Source organism: Nuphar pumila, chromosome 12 (assembly GCF_984573655.1).
Source record: "Nuphar pumila chromosome 12, dmNupPumi1.hap1.1, whole genome shotgun sequence".
Taxonomy (NCBI): domain Eukaryota; kingdom Viridiplantae; phylum Streptophyta; class Magnoliopsida; order Nymphaeales; family Nymphaeaceae; genus Nuphar; species Nuphar pumila.
The window spans coordinates 102,404,960-102,428,022 of NC_143260.1; the positions used below are offsets into that span (position 1 = coordinate 102,404,960).

General features: G+C 38.4%; 1 pseudogene across 1 annotated transcript; it reads left to right on the forward strand.

Moving 5' to 3' along the window:
* Window positions 1-20,732: 20,732 nt before the first annotated feature.
* LOC149821369 (E3 ubiquitin-protein ligase RDUF2 pseudogene) lies at window positions 20,733-22,625 on the forward strand (annotated as a pseudogene). The gene has a single exon (XR_016426477.1). The product of XR_016426477.1 is annotated as an E3 ubiquitin-protein ligase RDUF2 pseudogene (transcript).
* Window positions 22,626-23,063: the final 438 nt, after the last annotated feature.

The following is a 23,063-nucleotide window of genomic DNA, read 5'->3' on the forward strand; positions in this document are numbered from 1 at the left end:
TTCAGGTAAGGGATAAACTTAAGCCACCTTTGCGAGGTATTTTCCTTCCTGTTTATATTAAGGGTCAAGCCTGAGCCTCATTCTGATGAGGTGAATATTCTTCTTCATTCTTTATTCCATATCTACCATTATCACTAGGGCAGATTCTTTCATACCCAGTCAGATTGTTCCAACTGGGGCATTTTATAGCCAAAATTTGGTGTATTATTCTTTTCCACTAAGCTCGGCTTTCAACCGGCTTAGTAGTAAAGAGGGGCATCTGTAAACACCCCAAATTTTTCTCGTTCATTTTCAAACACTCCCTTTCAACAGATGCCAATCCCTTAGGTCAGTCTACCCCTAGGTTCAATCTAGTTTAGGTGTCATTTCGCTCTTTTTGTCAGTGAAAATTACCATTTTACCCTTAAGTCACCTTAGACCCATGATAGTTAGACTCAATCAAGCTCATTTTAAGTTCAAAACAGTTAGAATGTCAGTCATTTGTAGCTTCCTTGAGCTCACAATGAGCGAATTTTGTTCATTTCTGACCATTTTGGCTAAAATTAGTTCATTTCTCGAGAAATAAGCTCATTTTTAGCTCAAATTTTAGTCAATTGTCTCTAAGTCAGTCAATTCTAGTCAATCTTGTTCCTCTGTGTCTAACCTGAGCTCACCATGAGTTTAAGTAATCTGGTTCCAGTTTAAATCCATTCTCATAGTCTTGGAGTCCATTTTAGCTCACTTCGGCTCATTTCAACTGAAATTGAGCTAAGTTCAGTTAGTCCAGCTAGTGTATGAGCTCCAAATTTAGTTCATCTTAGTATAACTGACCTCCATTCCAGCTCAAACCCAGTATATTCTTATTACCTGCTTCACTCCAATGTTCATTTTTCACCATTTCTCTGAGAATTGGGTGATTTTTCGATCATCCAGTCTAGGAGTTTAGTTAAACTCAGCATCTTTTTAGTTCCTCTAAGTTTAGAAATCTTAAAATCCAGTTCAAACCAGTTTTGTCCAGTTCTAATTAGTGTAAACTTCACTCCTTGAGTGTCATTTTTGCCCTGCAGGGGCAAAATCATTTCACGAGCATTTTCCTTCAAAACTTCAGTTTTATCAATCTTTCAAGCTGGAACAAGTACCAATCTGGGCTCAAATCAATTTCTTTTCTAAAATTTTAGCTATATTCAAGATTTAATTCACATTTGGATCAATTTTGATATCCAATCATCAATTTCTATCCTTAGACGAGAATTTTCAATTCCTTATCTCTGTCAGGGGTCTGGGACTTCAAATCCCTGATCTAGGGTTTGCATTTTTGCATGTCATTTCATATAATTTCATACCATTTCATATCATTTTATTGCATTTCATGTCATTGCATATCATTTTTGAGATCCAACACTCTTGTTTTTAAAATATCAAATCCAGACTCGGTTTTAAAACCTTTCTTTCAAAATTAATTTCAAAAACCTGTGTTTTAAATTGATATTTTCACCATTTGGCCAACCCCCCAGGTCTTTACATTCCTTATTTCAAAGCATTTTCTTTAGAAAACGATCTGGATTCATTTTAAACTTGATTTTTAATCTAACTTCCAATTTTTACCAATTTTCTTCAAGTGGGGCTCACACTACAGGGGCGCCAACCCTATTTTTTTCACCTTTATTCAATGTCATTTCATTTCCATGCTTTACTTATTTCAAAAATCCAAAAAAAATTATAAATGTAGGTGTCTTTTTGAAGTTTTTTTGAAAATCTTGTTTTTAACCCATTTATTTTCACCCTTTCAAAATAGTTTTTTTAAAATCAAATGGGGCCCACACTAGGTGACGCCACATTTGAAGGTGTTTAAATTAGTTTAGGTTAGTTAGAGTTTTAATTAAATTGAAGTTTGAAAAGTCAAAGTCTATTTGATTTTAAAACTCCATTTTTATTTTAGCATTTTAACCTTTATTTAGGGTTTTAAAAAAAAATCAAATGTGGACCTAGATAGGTGGCGCCACACTTGAGAATTTTCAGAATTCATTAAGGAGTCAATTAGAATAAATTAGCTAGAGTTTTGTTAGGTTGGAACTCTCCAAGGAAAATCGACCCCTTAGTTTTTATTTTTTTGAAACCCTTTAAAACAAATCCAACTCTTTAATTAAGTGTTTTAAAAATCTATAAATACCCACCATAGCGGTTCGACCTCCACATCTGGTTCTCTCCCTCTCTCATTGCTCTCTCTCTCTCTCCTAAACCCCCTTCCTCCTCCAGCAGCCTCCTCCAATGAAGCTTTAATGTAAGGTCTTCTTATCTTTTCTTAATTTTTATTTATTTTTCATTAAATCTACCATTGCCCCCCCCTTTTAGCATACTTTTTTCCTTTTTTTTTTACTTTAAGAAATCATATGAAGACTTCAAGAAGATGATCAGATGAGTGTTCAATGCTCTGTCCATATTTTTTATTCATCAAAAATGTTTAGATCATATTTATTTTGTTAAATGCTCGAAAAAGATCAAGATTCGACCATTCTATGGATTGAATCTCTCTTTTAATGGCTAAATCAAATTTGTGATCATGCTTTCCTGTATTTTTATTTTTGTTTCATCATATTCATGTTTATTCTCAGTTATTCATGCATTTAATCACGATTCATGGCATTTAATTACACATTTTATGGTTTTATGATACTTAGTTAGGGTTTATTTTGTTCTAGGGTTTTCGTTTCACAGTTTTCAATTTTGGACGCCTGTTAATGCTATTATTATAATTGTTTATATTCATTATTTAAATCTGAATTTTTTATGGTAGAATTATGCATTTGTCTATGGTTTTTAATAAAAAAATTAGATCTTTTTTATATCTGAAACCCTATTTTCAAAAATCAAAATCAGAACCCATTTTCAGAACCAAGAAAATGCTATACAAAATCAAGAGCGGCTTGTCGGGGTCTTATCTCCCTAACCGGAGATCGTACTTCAGATCCATAAAAAGTGTCATGCTCATCAGAATATCTAGTTTATTCTGTGAGATTTTTAGAATTTTTCATGGTCGTTTACTATTTTTCTTTTATCCGAAATCAGAATTTGTTTCCCTAGAACCGTTAAGCATTGTTTAAGCCTTGGGTCATCTTGCCAGAATAATTTCTGCCTAACCGGAGATTGTATCGATGATCCGTAAAAAGTGTCATGTTTGTTTGTATTTCCAGTTTCTTCAGTATAATGTTGATGATTTTTGAAGTTTGTTTGCTGTTTTTCTTTAACCCAAAATCAAACCTGACTTTTCTTGAACTGTTATATGTTGGTCAGAATCAAGCGCAACTTGCCGGAACAATTTCTCCCTAACCAAGGATCATATTACTGATCTGTAAAAAGGGTAATTTTCATTAACTTATCTAGTTTTCCATGTTAAATTTCATAAATTTTTATTACTGTTTAATATCTCGTTCTAGTCTTACACCATGACAGGTATGAAACAACAGGTAAAACAACATGTTTTTTATCTTTTTATTTAATATTTATATACAAAATAATTCCAAAATTTTATTTTTTGATTGCATTTTATTTTTAGGTTTGTTACAAGTTTTCATGTCGACTTTATGATTTTTGGAATTCATTTGATGTGTTATTTAGTTATATCATAAAAATAGGATGCCCGCAGAGTTCCGATTCAACCGTAACACGGGAAAATTTTATTTATTTTTTTTTGCATATTTTATTATTTCCATAATTTTTGAGTTTGATCATGTTTATAATCATATCAGGGTGCTCTCCGCCCGATTTTGCATCATTTTGAATTTGTTTGATCTTCAGATTAAGCGTATTACAAAAATATTTTCTAAAAAACCCTTTTTGCAAATAACATCCATTTTTAAGGGTATTTTAGTCATTTTCCCTCAATTCTAAATTTCTAAATTGTTTATTTTTATTTTTTGTTCAGTTGTGCATCATCCATTATGTTATTTAGTTGGTTTTATTTCAGGAAAGCACAAAAAAAGGCTTATATCTGGGTAAATCCATCAATTTTCAGATATTATTGGATAAATTCTGAAAAGCTGACATTTTTTCACTAACAAGTTTGCTAATTTTGTAGGAAAGCTCAAGATTGTCTTTTTATTTATTTATTTTTTCTTTCTTCAGTTTATTATTGATATAAATTGTAATATTGGAATAAGAAAAAATACTTTCCTGTTTAGATTAGATTGCATTTGCATATAGTTGGATTTTGATATATCACTGCTATTTTTTGATCATTCATGCACATATTTTAAATTCATAATGGTTGACACGAATGGCATATGCACCTGCTTTTAAGGAGTTAATAAACTTGGTGGAGTTCATCTTTGTGGTCATAGTCAGAATACAAATGATACTCATATTTATCTTCTTTTAAGTTACAAACAGCCTACACTCTAAGGCTATCTTCAGAAATAATTGCATATCTTCAAAAGTTTTTTCCAAGTATTTTTTTCTTTTAGAATCAAATGAGATACATTCAATAAATGTTCATGGCCATAGTCTAGGATATATAGCGAATTTATCTCATTTAAATTCTGTGAGGCATATAAATCCTTTTACAAATGATTTTCTCAAATTCTTCCAAAAATATTTTCACAAATTGCATTCATACATCATCTAGGTTTAGATTGCATCATGAAAAGAGTTCATAGGGCTACATTCCCATCCCTTTTTCAATTCCATCTCAGAAAAATTAATTTTCTCAAAGTCCTAGTTTTCTTCCAAAATTGATTTTCTCAAAACATCAAGATTTCTTTTTCTTTCAAAATCGATTTCCTTTTCTTCAAAAAATGTTTCCCAAGTCTGGCTCATGATTTTTCAAAGTTTTCCTCTCTTCAAAAGTGCTTTCCAAGTTTGAAAAGTGATTTTTAAATCATCTCCTTTTTCCAGATATTTTCAAATATTGGAAGCATACAGCATGTTTTCAATCTGCATTTTTCTAAAGTTCATAGAACATGCTTGATTCTTCATGCATTTAAGAATAGAACATAGATTTAGATAGTTAAGCAAAGCATATGATTGATGCGACACCTTATTATCAACTATCCTACGATACATCCATTCACGGTTTGCAGTCATTTTGTCCTAAAATATTACAAATATTTTCATCACTAGTTAAAAGAAAATCTTAATAATGCTATGATGATATAAATATATTCATTTGAACAAAAAATTCATGATACAATTTCACATAGAAGGCATAATCAAATGGAAAATAACTTCATGCAAGCATGGATACAGAAACATCAAACATTGCAATACATTCAAATCATTCATATCAAAACAATATCAAACATGTACTTATAGCAAACACTCCAATATCCCGCTAACTACTACCATGCCTAGCATGGAATCCGTACTCCAAAAATAAGAACACTTCTATTATCATACATTAAAGTCATGCTCAGCATGATCTTCAAAATCCATCAAAGCAGTCCTAGATATCCACAACTAAGTGAGTGGGTGAACAAAAAAGTGTTGCATCTAATAAATTAAATAACATGTGATGCGCTTGTATCACTTACTCACCTTGGGTATTTACCCAATTTCCTGGTTATGGCGTCAGGAACAGTTAAACCTCGTACCAACATGTGAGTCCCATTCTACAGAATTTTTTTATATTTTAAAATGAATGCGAGTTATTTTTAAAACTTTTTCAAATATCAGTTTGACTTGCAAAAGTAACATTTTGCATTGATAATAGCTTCATTTAATTTCTCACTAAAGTAAGCAACAGGCTTACCTTCTTGACTCAAAACGGCACCTATACCTACACCAGATGCATCGCACGACAATTCGAAAGCAAGTTCAAAATTTGGTAAAGTGAGCAGAGATGTCGAACATAGATATGATTTCAATAGTTCAATCGACTTCTGAGCTTCTAGATTCCATTGAAAGGTTTTCCCTTTAATACAATCCGTCAACGGTGCCACTATACTACTAAAGTGCAGAATAAACCTCCTATAGAAGGAAGCTAATCCATGTAAGCTACGCACTACAATAATAGAGTTTGGCACAGGCCAATCTCAAATCGACTCGACTTTAGCTGGGTCGACAGATAAGCCAAAGGTCGACACCACATAACATAGGAATAAAATGTTCGTGGCCAAAAAAACATAATTATCGACCAAAGCATAAAGTTCCACTCTCTTAAGGATGTCAAACACTAATCATAAGTGGTGCAAGTGTTCAGGGTCATTTTGATTGTAGATGAGAATATCATCGAAATAAACAACCAAGAATTTTCTGATGTAACTTCAAAAAATTTGGTTCATGATTCTCATAAACGTAGATGCGGCATTGGACAATCCAAAGGGCATGACAAGCCACTCGTAGAGTCCATCACGAGTCTTAAATGTGATTTTCCATTCATCTCCAAGCCTAACTCGGATCTGGTGATATCCACTCCTAAGATCTAATTTGAAAAATATTTTTTATCTAGTCAATTGGTCCAACAAATCATCTAACCGTGAAATGGAGAACCGATACTTGATGGTTATTTTATTGATAGCCCAACTATCAATACACATTCTCCAAGTTATATTCTTCTTTGGCACAAGAAGAGCAGGAACAACATAGGGACTGACTCTCACAAATGTGTCCCTTAGTCAATAACTCTTCAACCTGTCTACGAAGTTCTTCATACTTTGTAGGACTCATTCGGTAATGTGGGGCATGCAATAAGACAGATCCTTGATGAAAATCAATATGATGCTGGACTTTTCGAAGCGGGGGTAATCCATCCAGTAACATATTAGGAAAAACTTCTCGAAATTCTTCAAATAAAGGTGTCACTTTATAATTTACGACATTCGAATCTGACCCGCTATGCGCAGTGTCAGCATCGACCGAAAACAAAAACACATACTGAATTGATTTAGAGCTTCTTGAAGCTCATGTCGGGCAATAAATACACTGGAAAGCAACAACATTCTTGGAAGTAGGGTGGGAGTTTTGGGTGGAAGATGAAGTTTGAGATGTGGAAGCTGGTGAAATGGGAGATAATGGTGGTAACTCCTTAGATGGTTTCAAATGAATTTTCCTTCCCTCGAAGGAGAATCAATAGGAGTTAGTTCGGCCATTATAGATAACAGATTTATCATATTGCTAGGGCCTTCGTAAGATGAGATGGCTTGCATCCATAGAGAGCACATCACACCATACTTTGTCAAAATATATGTTTTCAATAGTAATTTTGACCAAACATTGCTGGTCAATGCAGACATCAATGCTTTTTTGAAGCCATGACATCTAGTAAGGTCGAGGGTGTGTCCTACAACTCAGGTTCAATTTGGTCATGGCTTCGACAGATATAACATTTTCGCAACAATTGGAATCAATAATGAATCTTCAAACCTTTTCATTTATGGTGCAGGCAGACTCAAAGATATGAGTTTGAAGCCAATGGTCACTCATTTCCTGACGTGGAGCTAAACAGACTCTCCTAGTAATGAGGACTTTGCCCCTATCAGGTAGCAATATGTCTTTTTCCATATATTCCTCTTTTGGTTCCTCTTCAAAAGCTTCAATCTTGGGATCATAAATAGGATCAAATTTGGGGTTAAACTATGCATCTTCCTCTTCATGAGATCCTTCAATGAATAGGGCTTTGCCACGACACTCAGTGGACTTATGACCAGGCTTCCCACAAGTGTAACACTTGATGGAGACAGTAAAACTAGAAGTTCTCGCTTGGAATCCTACCAGGGTATTCTGACTCATAACCCTAGGTGGGTTTGAAGCATTGGGTTGTCAGTAGGGCAGGATAGCTTTGGTATTAGGGACCACAGGGGCCCGAACTGAGGGTCTAGTAGACTAACTGAGTCTAGCCAAGGTCTTTCGTTGAGAAGACCTTTTCCATTGGCGCACTTTTTGGTGAGCCTCGGACAAAGTCCAACACTCAATGAAATTCAACATGTCCTGTAATTGGAAGTTCAAACCTTTAATATACTTGGATACAACTTTAACATTGCTTTCTCTAATGTTGTTTCGCACCACTAGATCATGAAATTCTTTGGTGTACTGATCCACCAACTTAGTACCTTGCTTTAAATTTTGATATTTCTGATATAATCCCCTATGATAGTTCAATGGAAGGAATTGAGCATGCAATTTTTGCTCCATGTGCTCCCATCGCTCAATCGGAGCATATCCTTGATTCCTACACGTTTGTTTGAGCTGGCATCACAAAGCTGCAGCTCATCCTTTAAGCTTGAGGGAAATTAATCTCACGCGTCGATCTTTTAAAACTTTCTTGACTTCAAGGATTTTGCGAACTTCGCTAATCCAATCCAGGAATTCCTCAGGAGTTTATGTTCTCTTGAATTCGGGAATATCAAATCGCAAGCCAAAGTTCCAATGTGACCTTCTAGGCTGATGAATATCCCTATTATCTTGACCTTGATGATTTGACACAAATTCATTATCGAAATCATAGGAACTCGTTTCACGCATTCCTCGACAACCGTGCAGACTATGATCACCAAGTCTTTCCCTTGTAAGTTCCTCTATTCTTTTACTCAATTCCTCAACTCGCGTATTAGATTCTTTAAGTTGTCATCGTAAATCGCAAGTTTCATACCTATGATCTCGACTTTCATTTTCTATGTTGTATTCATTTCGGCCTCATCCTCCCGTTCGCCCAGCCATGGCGACTAAGTCTTAAAAAAAATTTGATGACCGCTAACAACACCTGAACCATGTCAGATTAAGAAATCTGGCAACCCTCATTTTGATACCAAAATGGTTTAAAATTGACGTATGAGTTGATTCATGATCCAAGATCCAAATGGATCTCCATACGCAGAAACTAAAATTTATGACAGGTGAGTCCGGATAGGACTCAAACACTCTATGATTCGAATCAATAGCACTCTATTTTGACAGACAGTTTTAAACACAAGAAAGTTGCGCAACGTCCACACCTTTCCAATGGATCCAAGATCACAGAATTTGGATTTGTGATGTTCGCGTTACGATCAGTTCTATGGGACAAATGGATAGGACACCCGAAACACATTGGTGACCAGTTCCACAACTTGAAGAGGATTTTCAACCCCTCTGGTGGCTGAGTTTGGAAAAACTCAGAACAGACAAATTCAGTGGGATTCTATTATCTTTCCAACGAATCAAGATTTGTAAATTTTGGTGATGTCTAATAAAAGTTATGACTGATTTAGTCTGCAGTAATTTTAGAAGCTCAATACTCAGAAAATTGATTTGGTGATTAATCATGCAGCAAATAAGCTAATTTTTGAAGCAGTAGATGGAAGATTCAGCAAAACATCAAAACATTAAAGATATGCTTCAAGATGTTACTAATCCAGAACTTCAATCAGATTAATAAACAAAGCAGAAGTTAACAAGATATGACAGAAATACAAAAATCTATCAGAAACTTCAAACAACAGAGGCTAACTCAGGTCACATGCAACGGACTAAAATTTGCCAAAGATTTTCGACACTTAATGAAAATGAATCAGGAAAAATGATAAACAGCAAATGTGAAGAGCCAAATGTTAGTTTTCTAACAAGCTATGGCTCATAAATTATTGTTCAGTCTATAAAAAGATATGATTAAAACATGAAACACTATCAGAGATGCAATGAACAGGACAAAACTCTGGTCTTATCCAAACAACCAAAATTTGCCAGGAATTTTTATGATCTAACGAAAATGGTTCAGGAAAAATGATAAACAGTGAAGTTGTAGAAACAGATCCCAAATTTCCAACGAGCCAACGATCACTCAAATCAAACTAGTATCTAGAGAGATATAATCAAAATACTGAGACAGTTTCAGACAATCCCAAATGCAGAAACACACATGAATCATTCAACACAAGGGAATTCCGATGTTTTCCTTAAGTAAAAAATAAGTTCAAAAATCAAATACAACTCAAGCAATCTGAAATTTAAACAACAAGAATCACATAAATAACGACAATAACAATTTAAAAGTAGTCTCATAATCTTTAACAATGAATCTAGCAGTCAACGACAGCAAATATGCAAAGAACACAAGGCAAGAGAACAAGCTTTAGAAAACGTTATCTTGTTTGTAGCCAACAAGATCGAAGAGCACTTTAGTAACTTTCACAAATGAAGAACAACACCAACACGAGATTCTTTCACATGAGTACAAGAGGTATCCTTCTTGAATCAACACCCTCACACGATTTTCTCTAACCTTTCTCAAAGGATTTCTTTCAAACCAAATGATAGCCAAGCTCCCATTCACGATTTTATTTTTTTCTTCAAAATTTCAAATCAATCTCCTCCTCTTGGTCGACCCCCTCCCCCCTTCCCTCCATGGGCTCTTAAACACCCAAAATAGAGTTTCATAAATAGGGTCAGCCTCTTTCCAAGGCATTGAATAAGCCATTTTTAGAATAAGAGCTTTAAATCCCTTTCAACCACCATATTGACTTTCAAAGTCAATATGATATTCAAACCAGAGCTACAGATGTCCACACTAAGTGGCGCCACCCATATGGGTCCAATAAGGTTTGAATCTCGGGCAAGATCAAAACAATGTTAAGATCTGGACCCACAAGCAAAAGGGCATTAAAATTAAATACATTAAAAAAGAAAAACTACCCTTAATCTCCATACACCATCTAGTGCCACAAAACAAATCCTATAGGACACTAGAACTATCTGGATCCGTAGAATTCGGCACCTAAAATAAAATAAAATTAAAAATTGAAATAAAATAAGAAAGAAATGTTACTATGATTCTAAGTTTGTTTCCATGGAATCAACACATCCAAAATGCAATTATCGATGAACACAGGCTACAACGAGGATCTAATTGGACCAAAGAAGTCTTGCATGCGAGTGGATCGCCTCGGGTAACGATGCCTGGATCGGGTCTGGAGAGTTGGATTTGGATCTAACTCATCTTCAATGTTTTGCTCATTTGGATGCTCTGCATCAAGATGGGAGGCCTTACGTACATCACGTCCACCCCAAATAAACCTCTTCAACGACCTTTGAATTCTCTTTTCTACAGTCCTTGGCATGTTGAGAACTTGGAAAAGGTCTGAAGGAATGGTCACCAACACGTGACATATCAACACCAACCTCTCAGGGGTGTGCCCCAACCAGCTTTCCATCTTCTTACTCACCCTATCCTCCACTTCCCCAGTGTAAATCGTGGGTAACCCTCAAGTGCAAGGGGACCCCCAAGTAATGAAGATGTAAGAAAGCCCTCTCACAACCAAAGATGATAGGGGCAGTTGTACAAACCACCTCTTGTGCATTAAGGAGAATAACTTGGCTTTTGGACTCATTAACCTGAAGTCCAAAAATTGATGAGAAGCATTGTAAGATCGCCCACAAGTACCACAAATTCTGTAAAGATGCCTCCCCAAAGATGAAGAAATCATAAGCATAAAAAAGGTGATTGAACAGAGGGCTACCAGACCATTCATGGCCACAACCCCAAGCATAGAAGTGAGCCTTTGCATAGCAATGTCAAACAGAAGAGAAAAGATAGGGTCACCCTATTCAAGGTCGCGACGTGGGGTAAATCTCCCCCCCCCCCCCCCCCCCTCCAACATCAATTGAAACTGATGATAGTAGAGGATGAAGTCATAAGATACTTGATCCAAGAAATCTAGCATTCACCAAACCCCATCTTTTCTAAGCAAGACATCTAATAATCCCAACTGATAGAGTCAAAAGCCTTAACCAGGTCCACATTCAAAACAAAGGCCAACTTCTTAAATACAAGGCTTCATGGGCCAGCACCAAACCTTCATGGACCCATCTCTCAGGAATAAAAGCATTTTGTACTGGAGAAACAACCTTAGGGATGACTGTTTTCAATCTTTCAGCAAAGGCTTTTGAAATAGCCTTATAGACATAACCAAAGAGAGAAATAGGTCTCAGCTGCCCAATATGGTCCACACCCTCTTCTTTAGGGATTAGGACCGTTTGACATAGTTCCCTAGGCAGTTTCATATTAGTATAAAACTGGGCAAACAACTAGAGGAAATTCCCCTTGCATACCTCCTAGGTAGTATAAAAAAATCCACTGAAAAACCATCAATACTCAAAGCTTTAGAAGGAGGTAACGCCCAAACCACATCTCTAATGGGCCTAGTGATGGCAATGGACTAAAGAAAAATGGGGCCCTGGCTCACCCCTCCCCTTCTTGTTTGGGCCAGCGATGGAGGACATGAAACGAGGAATGGATCAGGAATGGAGGTTAAAATCAAAACCCGTGTGGGGATGGACTCACTCTTGCCCTTGCCCTGTCTCGCCTTGTCTTTGTTCTTTGTTAAAAATTTATTATCATACCCTTATACATATTATAAAATCTTATATATATTCCTAACCCTAACATAAAACCCTTTCTCTCCTCTCTCCTTTCTCCTCTTATTCGTCTAACGAGTTGTACGAGCTCTCATTTCTCTCCTCTTCTTCCTCTAACAGGGCAGGAGCGGAGGTCCAAAATCCTCCCACCACAGGGATGGAGGCAAGGATTAGGAATGGCAGTGGACTGAGGGAAAAGGGGGGGCCACCCCACCTAGCCTCGTTTGGACCTGAAATGGAGGACATGGAACAAAGTATGGACCGAGGATGGAGGTTAAAATCAAAACCCGTGCGGGGATAGAGAGCAAAATTTTGAGACGGGGAGGGGGTGGAGACCTTGTCCCCTACACCTGCTCCACTCCATTGCTATCCCTAAATGGGCCTGCCTCCGGGAGAGATAAAACTCCAAGTTGAGGACACCCATTCTTATGTGCCCCAACCGTGATAAAGCAACGACAACCCCCATGCTTTTTTATATGTCAAAAAATATGATATTGTTAAAATGTCATTTATTCTGAAAAATAGTGTTGTTATCATGATAATATTGTGTCATTGACTTGATATTTTTATAAAGTATATATGTTGATATTTTTCTTATATGTTCATATGTTTTATTATAGATTTATAAATTTTAAGTATACCGATATTTCGTGAGATTTTTTTGAGAAAAACAAAAAACCTTTTAAGTTTATTGTGAGATTTTCTTTTGTCAATAAAATACTAATAACATGATTTGTAATTATGGTTGAGATTATACAATCCTTACATAACATACATATATATATAGGAAAATGGGTCGATGCTAAACCAATTTGGTGTTAAACCATGTGCTAAATGGGATTTTTGGGCTTCTCCGGTGCTTTTTATGCAGTTCCGGCCCCATAAATGTGTTGGGCATGGTCGATTTACTAAGAATCCACACCTGGATCATGTGTTTTCGATGAAAAAAAAATGATGTTTGGAGCCTCAAAAATTTACAAAGATTTTAGACTGTTTATTTGTTGAACTTTATAAAAACCTACCCATGTGTTGGAATCAAAAGTTTCAATAGCAGATCCCTATAAAATCATCAAGTATATAGATCACGTCCGTACGGTCAGAATTTAAAAATGAAATGAAAAAAGCCCGAAAAACTTATTTAGCATGCGGTTTAGCACCAAATTGTATTACTCTCTTTCTCTATCTATCTATCTATCTATCTATCTATCTATCTATCTATCTATCTATATATATATATATATATATCATAATGGGTCCGTGCTAAATGAGTTTTTTGGAGTTTTTTTATTTTATTTTTAAATTTTGACCATACAGATGTGATCTATGTACTTTATTTTGTAGGGATTAACTCTTGAAGTATCCGATCCCAACACACGGGTGGATTTTTATATCATTCAAAAAATCAACGGTCCAAAATCTTTGTAAAATTTTTAGCCTCTAAATATCATATTTTTCATCGAAAGCACATAATCCAGGTGTGGATTCTTCCTAAATCAACCATGTCCAACACATTTATGGGGTCGAAACTACGTAAAAAAAAACACCAAAAGAGAAGGAAAACCCATTTAGCACCTTTCATTTAGCATGGACTATATATATATATATATATATATATATATATATATATATATATATATATATATATATATATATATATATATATATGTGTGTGTATGTGTGTTTGTTTATTTAATTAGTTATTTATAATCAAGTCACCGTTGACTATAAAAAAAATCCTTATTCTTTTTTATCTTTAGCAATTTTACCGTATCAAACCCTATAGATGTCATCTACAAAAAGTTTCTTTTTAGGCCAAAGTTGAGTGTTTTTAATTGTGCAATTACCAATGCTTACGCTGCCTTGCAACTAGGGGTGGCAATTTCTGACACGACTCGCCAACCCGCCTCTTAGGCGGGTTCGGGTTGGGCTTAAGCCAACCCGTTTAATAAACGGGTCGACCCGCGCAACCCGTTTATTAAACAGGTCGGGTTCGGGTTGGGGGTATGCCAACCCGGCTGACCCGTTTAATAAATGGGTTAGGCGGGTGGGTCAACCCGCCAACCCGACCCGTCAACCCGCCAACCCGTCTGCCCGACCCGCCAACCCTACCAACCTGACCCGCCAACCCGCCTACCTGCCAACTCGATCCGTCAACCCGCCAACCCGACCTGCCAACCTGACCCACGAACCTGAAAACCCGTTTACCCGACCCAACCCATTTATTAAATGGGTTGGCGGGTCGTGTCGGGTTACCCGTTTATTAAACGGGTCGGGTTCGTGTTTGCCACAGCCGACCCGTTTAATAAACGGGTCGGGTTCGGGTTGAGGTATGCTGACACACCAACCCGCCAACCCGACCCGCCAACCCCTACTTGCAACGGCCTAAAAAATCAACCATCCACAATGCTCAAAACTTTCAGGACTCAAAAAAGCATGTTTTATTTCCCAAAAGGATAACTAAAGGTGTGTTTTCTGACATGCATACAAAGTAAAAATAAATCTGTGAAGTTGGATTGGGTCCATAAAGCTTGCACCCATGATTTCCAGCTAGGTTGGCTTGGTCAGGTTGCTACACCAAATAATGGGCACTCCCCTTAATCAAGTTAGCAGAAACTTGCCTAGGAAGCAACCTTGAGACTAGGGATGTCAACAGGTCTGATGTAATACAACATCTTATCTTTACCCAAATATGATTAGTCAGGTTTGATAGCGAAATGCGGATCTAACTAATAATTGGATTCTGTTCGGTATTGACTTTTGCATTCAAACCCCAGCCCGAATCCAATTAAGTGTAAACATCGAGTTTTAAACTAGTTGGATCTGAATTTGGTTTTATATGATTTCATTCAACTATGACTCTAAATCCGATTAGGTCTAATTTGATAATGCCTAGATCCGACCTGTTTACATCCCTACTTGAGACCCTAGTTGAACATGCTTCTCCTTTTAGGGTAGCATGTTCTATCCCCCTACACATAAGGGTAGCAATCGGGTCGGATTTGCGGGTTGGTGGGTTGGGTTAACGGGTTGACGGGTCAGAATACCTCAACACGAACACAACCCGTTTAGTAAACGGGTCGGATGTGGCAAACACAAACACGGTCCATTTATTAAACGGGTAACCCGACATGACACGATTAACCCGTTTAATAAACAGGTCGGGTCGACACGACACGGTGACCTATTTATTAAACGGGTCAACCCGATAACATAGACACGATAACCGACCCGAGTAACCCAAATAACCTATCTTACCCGAATAACACAATTTGAAACACAAAAAAAAAATACATATTATACTTTTTTTCTGCAAATCTCAATATGGAATTGTACTACCAATATTAACATAAAACTTCAATATATATATATATATATATATATATATATATATATATATATATATATATATATATATATATATATATATATATATATATATATACACACACGGGTGGGTAGGAAAGGAGTTAGGTGGGTGACTAAAATGTAAAGTTAGGAGTTAGGAGTTAGGGTTAGATAAGTTTATATATATATATATATATATATATATATATATATATATATATATATATATATATATATATATATATATATATAAACGGGTTGCGGGTTGACGGGTTCGTGTAAACGGGTTGACCCGCCCGCTTAACCCGTTTATTAAACGGGTTGGCATACCCCTAACACGAACACGACTTGTTTAATAAATGGGTTAGGTGGGTCGACCCGTTTATGACACGAACCCGTTTAAGCCAAACCCTAACCCGGCTAAGAAGCGGGTTGGAGGGTCGGGTCAGATTTTACCACCCCTACCTACACCTATCCCCCAACCTTTTACTCCAAGATAAGGGAAAGCCCTTTGGGTCATCAAACACGTCATCCTTCCCCGTAATGATTTGGATTTGGGTCGAAGATTCAGTTAACCCAACTGTATTTATAAAATTTTGGGAAGTCCCCACCAGATCCAATATTATTAGATTTCGTTTTGGTGCTTGGAAACCCCAGAATGGAAAAAATCCCAATAAATGAGAATGGGTTCATTTTCAAAAAAAATATTAATTGTGGATCTGATATTGAAAGACCGATTAAGATAACAATTGCTTATTTGGACCTATGTCACGGGGAACATGCCATTTAGGTGGTCTGTCCCTGGTAACATAACTGGACACACTCAGACACGATGACACGGGGAATGTACAAATACTATTTTAGCATTTTTAATCAATTCTATTCATTTTAAAATAAGTATTTTACTAAAACGTACATTTTTAAATATTAAAATATCAACAAATAGTGTTGATTAATTAAACCTTGTGTTCTTTTTCTGAAAATTGTTTGAATTCGGGTGTCGTACCCGTGTCTTTGTGGCACATTCCATTCACAAAAAAACTCACCCATATTCTTGATATGGACAATATTAGCCCTTGCTTTCTCATAATGACAATAATGTCCTCCACCATCTTTGCCATAATAAAGAAAAAGAAAATATTGCAACTTTATTTATTTTTTTCCTTTTTCGACCTTTCCTTTTTTATAACTTCATTGGTGAATCGACACAAAGGAGTGTGTGTGAAAGGTAGTGAAAAGCAAGAAAACAAGGCATCTGCTTTTTGGTGTTCTCCTCACCAAGCAATTATCGTTTCCCAACTTTTAAAAAATTTAATTTCTTTTTTTAGGAAAATTCGTGTCTCATGTGGCCTCCTCTCAAGAAGATTCCTTTGGTCAGCTTTGGACCAAAAAGATACAAATTAAAAAAAAAAATACAGAAAATAATATAAAATAAGAGGAACAGTCTCTTTAGGATCGGAGATTTTGTTCAATCGCCCTTTGGATCAGTGGTCCAGAATTTTAGTAAAAAAGACAAGAGTGGATCTACGAGTCTGCTTTGTCAAAGTCTCATTGATAAGAGATGAGCACACTGTTTGCCATGTTGGTTAACCTCTCTCTCTCTCTCTCTCTCTCTCTCTCTCTCAATTTAATAATTAATAAAATAATAATTAAAAGGTTAATAATTTTAGCTTTAGATTGGCTAAGTAGATCTGTCATAGGTAGGGTATCAATGGGTCGGATTTGGGTCGGATTTGACACTCCTGCCAGACCCTACAGGGTTAAGGTTTGGTAATAAAGAAGGTGGTCCAGTTAAAATCCATGAAAGACTCAAAGGGTCCAATTAATATATGGAGCCTAGTATGTAGGGCTGGTAAACGAACCGAGGGTGACTTGGCTCGGTTTGGCTCATTTCATGATCGGTTCGTATAGTTGGCGAGCTGAGCCACGAATAGCTCATTTAGCTTAAACGAGTCTAGCCCAAACACAAGGTATTCAGCTCGGCTCGATAGTACTCATATAGATAAAATATATGTATATTTATGAATAATATATACTTTGTGTAATATATAAAAGGAAGAAAGCATAAACTATATAAAAAAAATGAAAGATGAATGAAAAATATATACATAAAATATGAACTATTAAGTATATTTTATAAAAAGTTATATATATTTTCAAGTATAATATATACATAAAAATGTATATACTATGTATAAATAACATGGAATGTTTTTACACGAGCCAGCTCGTATTCGGCTCATCTCATTCATGCACGAGCTAAGCTCAAGTTCGGCTCGGTAAACATGAACACAAGCTGAACCACGAGCTCAATCCACTAGTAAACAAGCCGAGCCCGAACGTGCCCTGTTCGGTTCGTTTGGCTCGTTTACCAGCCCTACTAGTATGGTTTGTGAAATTTTGTAGTGGATCCGGGTTCGACCAAAGTTACGATTAATGATGATTTTTCAATGTAAAAAAATACTACTATATCAAATCTAAAAAATATTCGATGGTGTGATTACCAATCTGATTCAAAAGCATATTAGCTAGCAAGTTGGTGTGTGGTGCAAAAACCATCATCCAAGGGCGGCTTTAACTTTGTAGTTGGCCTATCATAATCGCCTGTTAACTCGTGATCTGCTGAAACACTTTGGATTTTATTTTCCTAGTTGGTTGTTGCCAAGTGATATCCCTCTTTAGTGTTCATCATCAGATTTCAGGTAATATCTTAGAGGGCCTCTTCAGATGGAGATCTAAGAAATATAGAGATCAACTGGTTCGGGCTAGTTGGATGGTTTCATTTCATATTATAATATGAAAGATTTTTTTTTTATATTTACACAGATAAACCACCCCCAGGATCAGAAACCTAAATAAGCTGGCACTGCTTGCCATGCTTCGGCTTGTGGAAGGAGTACTGACACCCATGGGATTCGAACATAATATGAAAGATTTGGTTTATTAGAAATGAACTTATTTTTCATGATTCTAGAGAATTCGAGCATGGTATGATTAGTAAGTGTTTACATCATAGTTATCACTAATGAAATGGATATGAGAAGCGATGCCTGAAGCGGAAGAGAGGAAGCCAGTGTTAAAAAAAGTAGTATGAAGCGGGAAGCTGGATGTAGTTATAAACCAATTATGCAAGTGCATAAAAATGAAAAAGAAACACATATAAAGCAATATGAAGTGCAGACAAAAGTAAATAATAAATGACATGAATACAAATATAAAAAAAAAAAATAAAACCAACATGTAAGCATGTTATATAAAATTATAAAATTTTAATAAGAAAAATTAAGAAATAAAGAGAAAACGAGTAAGAAGTGAGAAATATTATGAAAATAAAAGGAATCGATTTGGAAACAAAGAGGAATTGACCTTCGTATTAAAGAAAATCTTCCATATTTTGCAAGTGAGTTTTCTCAAAGCTTCCCTTTCATTCGAGGGAGAAAAGAGTTTTTTAGCTTCTAAAGTGAGCTTTTGAGCAAACAAGTTTTCTCATATAGCAAGAAGCCTCCTGTAAATATGGTTTACAAGCTGTTCGTAAACATGTTCTTAGACTGTTGGGTGGTCATGACCATCTAGGGATGGCAGTGGACCGGGGGAAAGCGGGGCCCCGCCTCGCCCCGTTTGGACCGGGGATGAAGGGTATGAAACGGGGATGGAGGCGGGGACGAAGGTTAAAATCCATCCCCGTCCGGGGGTGGAGGTGGGGATGGACGTGCACTTTTCCCCGCCCCGTCCCCACCACGATCCCCGCCTCATTCCTGCCCCGACCACTTTTCCCCGCAATATCCCCGCCCCGCCCCACCTCATCCCCGTTTGAACCGGGGATGGAGGACATGAAACGGGGATGAAGGCGGTGATGGAGGATAAAATCCATTCCCCACCGGGGATGGAGGCAGGGGTGGAGGATAAAATCTTGAGGCAGGGCGGGGGTGGAGACCTTGTGCACCGCCCCGCCTTACTGCCATTCCTATGACCATCCTATTCGTCTCTGATGACTAAATCTCCTTTACTAGAACCCACCTCCCCAAGGACGAGTTAAAATTAATATCTTTAGTATCTTTAGCCGTTATGATAGATTGACTTCTTTTGTATAGTAGGAGCAGCTTGTGCACGTCACCTTGTCTTGAGACGTTGCAGGTTCAAAACCCAATGTTATAGTTGTATCACGAGTAAGAGTCTGACTATCCCAAGCTTGTCTTTAAAAAAAATGGTATTGGTGGCCAAGAAATTTTGAAAAAAAAAATCACAACTCATCTAGTATCATATCGGAATCATCTCGGCGATATCCCATTTCTCTCGAGGAAGGGTTTGTTTTGTTTTTAGGAGTTTTAAAAGTGTTGCTAAATCCCTAGCTTGTCTTGCAGTGTTTGGGGAGAGTTGTTTATGGACGGATATGGCACCGGATTGGAATCCATTTTTTTCATTCCTTGCACATTTTGATTAATAAATATGGTAGGAGTGCCTAACCCTAGCTTGCTTATTAAATATATATATATATATATATATATTATTTATTTCACCAGTTGTAAGGGTAAAATAGTAATTTTAAAATATAAGTTATTTAATGTTAATTTATAATTAAAAAAATTTGGTTAAACAATAAAAAAAAACTTTACTGAGAAATTTGCATGCTCTCTTGGCGTGACCGAAAAGTTCGAGTGGTATTTGAAATTTTCCTAAAAAAATCAGCAGTCGCACAACTTTTTGCAATGGGATGGAAGGCTCAAAATACTAAAACAAGGGCAGAACTGTCACTAAAAAAGTGGAAAACCCACTAACGTCACCCACGCCTCGCCGAGGGGAACGAGGAGAGAGGAAGCAAAAAGGATCGGCGCAGCGCCAACTTGTATCTTCGCGCCGGCTCGGCTTGCGATGGGGAGGAGTCGGAACCGCGGACGGCCAATTAACGGCTTCCGTCAGTCAATCCAGCTCATCCCCATCACTGCCACGTCGACTTTCCGAGTCGTCGTTACACGCTCACGCGTCTTCACCGTTGAAGCCTTGAAGCTTCCGCTTTCTCTCTCCGAGTGGAGAGAGAGAGAGACCTTTTCGTCCTCTTCTTTATCTTCAAAAATCGATCTCCTTTTTCTCGTCCGCTCTTCAAACCCACCCCAACGCCTCTCTCTCTTTCTCTCTGTGAAAGGTCTCGTCGTCTTTCGTCTCTCGCGAGCGAAACGAACGTACGGTTTCAAATTCCGTTGAGGCGTTCCGTCGGTTGAGAAATTCCAGGGGATCTCTCGGAAAATTTTAGGGTGATTTTGATCGGAGTTCTGGGAATTCTTACCTGTAGGGCTTCATTTCCCGGGGAAAATCCGTTTTCATTCGAAGAAATTCGGTTTTTCTTTTCGGGTTTCTGTTCGCGGATTTTAGGGTTTCGTGTTTGGGGAGGGATATAGTGGTCGGTTTTCTGAGGGTGAGACGATAGGAAGACAGAGAGTGTTGTAGATGTCTTCGCTGAGCTCCTCCTACTGGTGCTACCGATGCAGCCGGTTCGTTAGCGTCCAGGGCAGGGAGAACGTCGTGTGCCCGGATTGCGATGGAGGGTTCGTGGAGGAGATCGACAGCGGGAGGAGGTCGTTCGACGGCCGGAGGCACCGGTTCCCGCCCGCCGTCGCTTCGATGTACATGCTCGGCGGAGGCGCTCCTGGATCGCCCGGGCGAACGCCACGCGGGAATTCCGACCGGGGTTCCGGTTTCAGGAGGAGGAACAGGGCCAGTGGGTCGCGATCGCCCTTCAATCCTGTGATTGTCCTCCGCGGACCCGCCGAAGGAGCCGAGGGCGGGACGGTCCCGGCCGTGGCGGAGAGGGGCGCCTTCGAGCTCTACTACGAAGACGGCGCCGGTTCGGGGCTCCGGCCGCTTCCGGCGAACATGTCGAATTTCTTGCTGGGCTCCGGCTTTGATCACCTCCTCGACCAGCTGACTCAGATCGAGGCGAATGGCATCGGGCGCTGCGAGCACCCGCCCGCGTCCAAGAGCGCGGTCGAGTCGATGCCCACGATCAAGATCCTCGCCGAGCACACCTGCACAGATTCTCACTGCGCGGTCTGCAAGGAGCCGTTCGAGCTCGATTCCGAAGCCCGGGAGATGCCCTGCAAGCACATCTACCACTCCGATTGCATCCTTCCCTGGCTCTCCCTGCACAATTCTTGCCCCGTCTGCCGCCATGAGCTTCCCACCGATGCGCAGGTCCGGGCGAGGAGCGCGCCCGGGATGAGCGATGCGCCGGAGGAGGAAGAGACGGTGGGGCTGACGATTTGGAGGCTTCCTGGTGGTGGGTTCGCGGTGGGGAGGTTTTCCGGCAGCCGGCTCGCGGGGGAGCACGAGCTTCCGATGGTGTATACGGAAATGGATGGTGATTTCAATTCAGGGGCTGCGCCCAGGCGGATACCTTGGGTCACTGCTCGAAGGAGCAGGACGAGGCCGAGTAGCGGGATCGGGCGCGCGATCAGGAGTTTCTTCTCCTTCTTTGGCAGGCTTCGATCTTCTTCTTCTTCTTCTTATTCGAGATCGTCGAATTTAGTGTCTGGTGGTTCAGGTCGGAGGGACCGGCACCGGTCGTAGAGTTCGGAGTTCCCCCGTCCAGGCAGCGTGGGGCATGGGCATTTGAGTATGGCAATGGCGTTTCTAGATGGTAGTAGAGACTGTCGAAGGGATGCGAAGCTTTCTTAATGGTGATAAGGGTAGATGTTTGATCTTCCTTTATTTGTTGGAATTTGTTAAGAGCCATTCCTGATATGCGTAATCTTTTTTCCTTGGACTGTAAATATACAAAGCATGGTACAGATAGCGAATGGGGTAATCCAAATTGTAACAGATGATCAGGAAGATAAGCAGGAAGGAAAGCTCTTCTTTTTCTGGCAGAGAAGGAAAGCTAATTTTTGGTAAAAAAAATCATCCTGGTTTTTTGTTTCTCTGCTGGCGAACCAAAAATGGAGATTGTAGTTAAGCATCTGTTTTATATGATTACAACCCCTCTGTTATACTGTGCCCTTTTTTGCAAATTACATGGTAATCATTCATTAATTTTTATATTGCTTTTTTGGTTTTAAGCTTCTTTTTCATTCTTTCAGCTTTGTTTGTGGATGGTTTCTTGCGTCTTGGTGTGATTCGTTTTTCCTCTGGTCAAGGACTTGGCTCCTGGTCTGGTGACAAGGTTGAGGATCTTTCTTTCTTCCCACGCTACAACCTCTCTCTCTCTCTCTCTCTCTCTCTCTCTCTCTCTCTCTCTCTCATATGAGGCACATCACATTCGTTTGGATGACAAGGACGAGAGGGCAGCGTTTGTTTAGTAGGAGGCTGCCTGTTCCCATATGCATTCGTCTCCATTGAATGATTGAATCTTAGCTGTTGGTATAACGCCAAAGGAAAACAAAGCCATAGTTAACACTCATTTTGTATTAGACTCCACGTGACTCAAG